Genomic DNA, 6,000 nt, shown 5'->3' with positions numbered 1-6,000 from the left:
AAAACCATACCCATTGGGTGGGGGCAGGGGGTGGGGGGGGGTTCTTTCCTTTTTTGTTTCTATTGAATGCTTTTTGGCTGTACAGCTGGAAAGGGCATTCCTATAGGACTTTAAAGGCAAAGTAGAAAAATGACATAAAAGCCTTGCTTGGATTTGATTGATGCACTCTCATATTTGAAGTTCACTCCGAGCTTTGTGCTAGAAGGCCTGGGTCATTCTACCCAGCACTCTAATGAGACTGTGTGTGAACACTTCCAGCTTTGCAGGCCCCGCTTTAATCAGAGATTGGAAAACACTCTGACTGATAGGCTCCAGAATCAGATCTAAACAGAAAATAACATGCTCGATTTGGCCTCTGAAGGTGGGTTGAGCAAATCTTTGTGATGTATTGGAGCATTTGCTGAGTGCAAGTGCACGTGGGGTGGTTCCTATTTCTGTCGGCAAATACAAATTTTTCACTCAGCAGGCGTAATCAGAGCTAACTCGAGAGGAGAAATAACAAAAACTCAACAGCCCTTAGCAACTCAGCATGGCATAGAGGGATTTAAGACTTTAGCATTTTATCTCCATCAGTATGAAAATGTATGAGGAAATCCGAACTTTGAACGTGCAAATAAACACATTTAGCACATAGAAAGCCACTGGTTTTATAGGGTCTTTTGGTAGCACTTTCAATTCTTCATCAATTTCACTTAAGATTTTCCAATCTCATAAAACTTGTTTTCTAATTTGCACCATTTATGCAACTGAGCTTATTTGGGTAGGGAAAGATCATGTAAGTAGCATCTCCTATTGGGTTATTAGTGTGCACAATTAGTCTGAAGTTTAAAATTTTGTGCTGAATAACAAAAAATAGTGCCATTCACTGATGGGTAAATTATCCTCATCCTTCATGAGAAATATTAAATATTCTCCAAAATCACCATTTATAGAGAATGAGTCAGAGATATTTTTAGAATTCATTTGTACAAATTTCTTATACATTTTAAAAATAATGCAATCATAAAAATAATGAATAAAGGTTAGGTTAACATGTTATTTTCACAAGATACTAAAAGCATACATAGTCAATGCCTTGCTTATACAATTTTGTTATAAGTTCTCATTATTTTGTAATCTTCTTGTCTTTATTAATGTCATTTCTTAGAAGCATGGAATATCAAAACTGATATTACTGTTTAATATTAAATACATGTCCCTGTATCATTATGTCTGAAATATGAGATCCTTCTTAAAGCACCATCTACCAATGTTAACCAAGCATTTATGGTGCTAAAGTTCTATTAGTAAGGTAACCATGTATTTTGCCATCATAATTTAGACTTTTAAGAACGAAAGGGCATTATTATTAATGAGACCAAGGCAACAAACATAGTGGATGGTACTGGGGAAACAAGGATGTAGTATTCTATCTATAGGAAACTTTTTTTACAGTGATGTAGAGTCTTCTTAATAATTGTAGATGATAATAGTTTTATTATTCAGATTTTATTTGTGTTTTGTTGTTGTTTTTGCATAGTTAGAAGTCTCCAGTCAACTTTGTTTCCACAGGCACTCTAAAGATATTTGGCTCTATGTTTTATAGATTGCATAGCAATTAAAATTTTAGGTGTAAAATTTTAGGTGTAATCGTACTCAAGAATCCTAAGGAAATGTTTACCACAGACAAATATATGCCTTCGCCCCCCACCCCCCACCTAACATTCAGTCTGCCACTGAAAGGACTAAAGTGATAAAAGTGGTAAAAGAAATATTAATTTTGCTCTGATTTCAGGGCGCTGAAAATATTTTCCTAATCGGAAAAGTGAAGATTAGGCATCCACAATAAGAACAGGAAACTAAGTTCCACACTCTGCCTCCTGACTAATGCTCTAATGGTTAGAGCATAAGTCTAACCCCACCTCTTTGTACTCTCCTTAACCACCGAGGATGTTTATAATGAAACCAGACAGGACCGGATTCGAGGATTCTGCCCCCACACTTCTTCTAAAGCAGTGATTCTCAACCTTCTCAATGTCGCGACCCTTTAATACAGTTCCTCATGTTGTGGTGACCCCCAACCATAAAATTATTTTTGTTGCTATTTCATAACTGTAATTTTGGTACTTTTATGAATCATAATGTAAATATCTGATATGTAGGATGTATTTTCATTGTTACAAATTAAACATAATTAAAGCATAGTGATTAATCACAAAAACAATATGTAATTATATATGTGTTTTCCGATGGTCTTAGGCGACCCCTGTGAAAGGGTCGTTCGACCCCCAAAGGGGTCGCGATCCACAGGTTGAGAACCGTTGTTCTAAAGGAACCAGCAATAAATATGCTGCTGTCAAAACTATAAATCCCAGGACCAAATATTCTAGGTAAGTCTCTCCTTTTATATTGCGTAAATATTCTCACCTTTTCTCTGGGCTCTGTTTTCAGAATGCCGGGGAATTATTTTGTTTAAACTAAGTGATTCTCTCTCCCTCTCCCCCTCTCTCCTTCTCTGCAACAGTATTCAAAACTAATAAATCTGGAATGAGAAAACCTTGAAAGCCATGTAATTTTTTGGCTTTTATATTATACAATTTGCATAAATGTTTGCATATGTTTCATAAAATAATAGTTTATTGAATCAGTAAATAAATGTAAAGCTAAATTAAAAGGTTATGGCAAACATTTCCATGTATACTTACATGAATAATTATGCAAAAATAAGTTTGTAAATGTGTGGATGTTTCTCCCTAAAGTGCTTTTTTTCAATATTGCCATTTATTTTACAATTGAAAAAATGATTTGTAAATATTGTATTTTCTCTAAAATTCATCAGTTGGTAAGTATTTATGGTTCTAAATATGCCACAATTGCCTTAATTTTGGACATTTTGTGTCATGTAATTTTATGTAAAAGATAACGAAATTTTTTAAAGTTGAAAAGTATTAGTGAAACTAAAATAGTTATAAAAGAATCATGCTCTCAGTAAAATGATGAAAACTGATTGCATGTCAAAATATTATGGTGTTTAATATTATGGAGGGTATATAGATGGATAATCTTGTTTATGTGCTTCCTTATGGTATCACTTCAGCATATTTGAGGTTGTAGTCAGTTGGCACATTAATACAATAAAGGAAACGTTGAAGTAATTTGATATAATTAATATACTATTTATACCCTTACCAATTTCTTTCCTTTTGCTACTATGTTCTATCTATTAATGTCTGTTCATTCTACCTTCTAAATGGCTGTCAGATAGGGCTTCTCCCTATAGCCATGCCATAGATTTAGTCTAGAATACAGTCAGCTTTCCTTCAAGAACTCCTTGCCTCCAGTTGTTTCCTCTTCAATCCATTCTCCACAAGATTATGGAAAAAAAAAAACTTTCTAAAATGCAAATATTTGATCATTCCCCTGCTTACACCTGTTTGAAATCTCCCCCCACCCTTACTTCCAGACGTAGCTGAACTTATGTAACCAACAACTTCCTTTAAATTATGGCTGTTCTTAGCCAACCTTTTACTCCAGTCCTTCTTCTTCCCACATTGGCACTTCCCTGATCATTTTCCCTCAACCTTCTTTCTTTTCAGCCCCTTCCCTTTCTGTCTACAATAATTTGATTATTGTCATTCATTCAAGCTGTTTTGTGACCTGTCCTAAAAACCTTCCAGAATTTTTCAAATTTGGGTAAGGCATTGCCCTAGCTCAAGCATGTCAAACTCAAAGGCTAACAGGGGCCAAATAAACAAGGTTTATGTGGGCTGCAAAAAACCAAAAGCTTTAATTTTCATAGAAATGTAGGTTTATTTCGATCAAGACATGCTAAATACAAAGGGCTGAAATAAATGAGTCATTGTTAACATAAAATAGTAGAACATTTTAATAAAAATTAATATTCTTTTCTTGAACATTAACTTACCAGACACTGAATAACTGCACAAATTAATAACCGTAATACAAATAAACCTATTTTTCTTATTCTCCGAAGTGAAATGCTTCCTGTTGTGAACACCAAACAAGTCAGTCCAAGACTAATGACATGGCTATCGGCTGCTAAAATATTCACTGCTAGTATTAGTGGAGAGAAATGGTGCGCCTGCGTGTGAGGGGCATAAGATAAATGAATGCAACATGATTATAGTAATAAGTCATTAGCAAACATTATAGTTCCTTATTAATAATTATATATAACAGGATATTGTAAGAATTAAGCTACAAAATTTTTATTAAACATTTCTTACATGCCATTATATTGGCTAGGCTGCAAAAATATTCATTGTGGGCCACGTGTGGCCTACAGGACACAAGTTTGACATGCTTGCCCTAGATGGTTTTGTCAATAGATAGAGTATCAGCCTGGGGACTGAAGGGTCCTGGGTTTGATTCTGGTCCAGGGCATGTACCTCATACCTCCTTGAAGGCTCAATCCCTAGTCAGGGCTTCTGTGGGAGGCAACCAATCGATGTGTCTCTCTCACACTGATGTTTCTCTCTCTCTGTGAATATCTCTTTCCTTTCAACTCTCCCTGAAAATCAATGGAAAAATATCCTTGGGTGAGGATTAACAAGAAAAAAAAATTGGGGTAAGGCATTTGTCCTATGTGCACTAATAGTTACAGACTCTTGCTTTATCACACTTGTTCATATATTTATCTTGACCCCTGCTATATTGTAAACTTCATATTATTACTCACCTCTCATGCCTTGTTCACAATTAGCCACACCTGAATATAGTGCTGGATACAGAATAGGTGTTCAATATTTATTTATCTATTAATTGAAACATTAACCTCTGTGAGAATTATTTGATATTAAAAACCTATATATCCCAGTATTTGTTAACCACATTTTCTAGAAAATTCTATGTAGAGATCTGGGTTCAACTAGATGAACTACTTCAAAAACAAATTCATCACTTGATTTCAAATCTTCAGAAATCAGTTTTTGTAATTTTTCTCTTTTATTATTTTTATTATATCCTCATACCTCTCTCTCTCTCTCTCTCTCTCTCTCTCTCTCTCTCTCTCTCTCTCTCTCCGTCCCCCTCATCCTTGCTGTTTCGAAGTAAAATATTTTATCAGTAGGTCACAGAATGAACAACAAGCCATTTTAATGAAATGTTGGGAATGATATTTCAAAACCCTTGAAGGAAGCAAGTTGACATGGATTCCTATTCTCTATTGGTAGTCATTAGCAGAGACATTTACATGGACACATTCTTCTAAGAAAAAACCCCTGAAACTTTATGAAAATTGATTATTTCTTTACTGTCAAGTGAATGTAATACTCTCTTACTATTAATTTTCTATTAAACTATTTTTAAGATCAGATAGCATACATTGTCTTCTCCCTCTCATAGGTCTGAAACATTTTATGTGTCTGAATGATGTTTATACATTTAACTAATAATTTGGTTGTAATATTTTCTTCTCTGTTATTGTGATAATAAAGTTTATAATAGGAACATATCTAATACATAATATAATAAATGAAATTCATAAATACCCAGGTTCCCTCCTTTTTTGCTGGAAGCCAAGATCAACAGTAATTAATATAAATGCAAGAAGTCTGGTCAGAAGGCTAAATAGGGCTTTGATATTCACAGGGCTGAATATCTGCATTTTATTACCTGCTGCTGACTCAAAGGCCAAAGGCAAACCCCCATAACCTGATAATCTTTCACTGTTTACAAAACATTACCATTGATATGTCTGTTTGCATTCCTAAAAGGCAATAGTGTATTCTAGTAAATAAAAAGAAGATGGGTGTGGAGATTCAGTGGAGCTTGGTCCCTTGAACTAAGTTTCTGGCTGGCTTTCCCCATCATTCCTAAATTTATATTTCTTGTCTTGTTTATTAATTTGCGTGTCAGCTCTTTCTCCAGGCCTTTGAACTCAGGCCACATGGGCCGTGGCTTCACACTTTTTACTCTAATTATTTTAAAATTTCTAAAATAAAATGGATATGGAAGAAATGAAACAGGAATAAACCTACTTACTGGTAGCTTACAAAGCAT

The sequence above is a fragment of the Myotis nattereri genome (genome assembly GCF_964212035.1).
Source record: "Myotis nattereri genome assembly, chromosome: 4".
Classification (NCBI taxonomy): Eukaryota; Metazoa; Chordata; class Mammalia; order Chiroptera; family Vespertilionidae; genus Myotis; species Myotis nattereri.
This window is presented reverse-complemented; position numbering follows the sequence as displayed.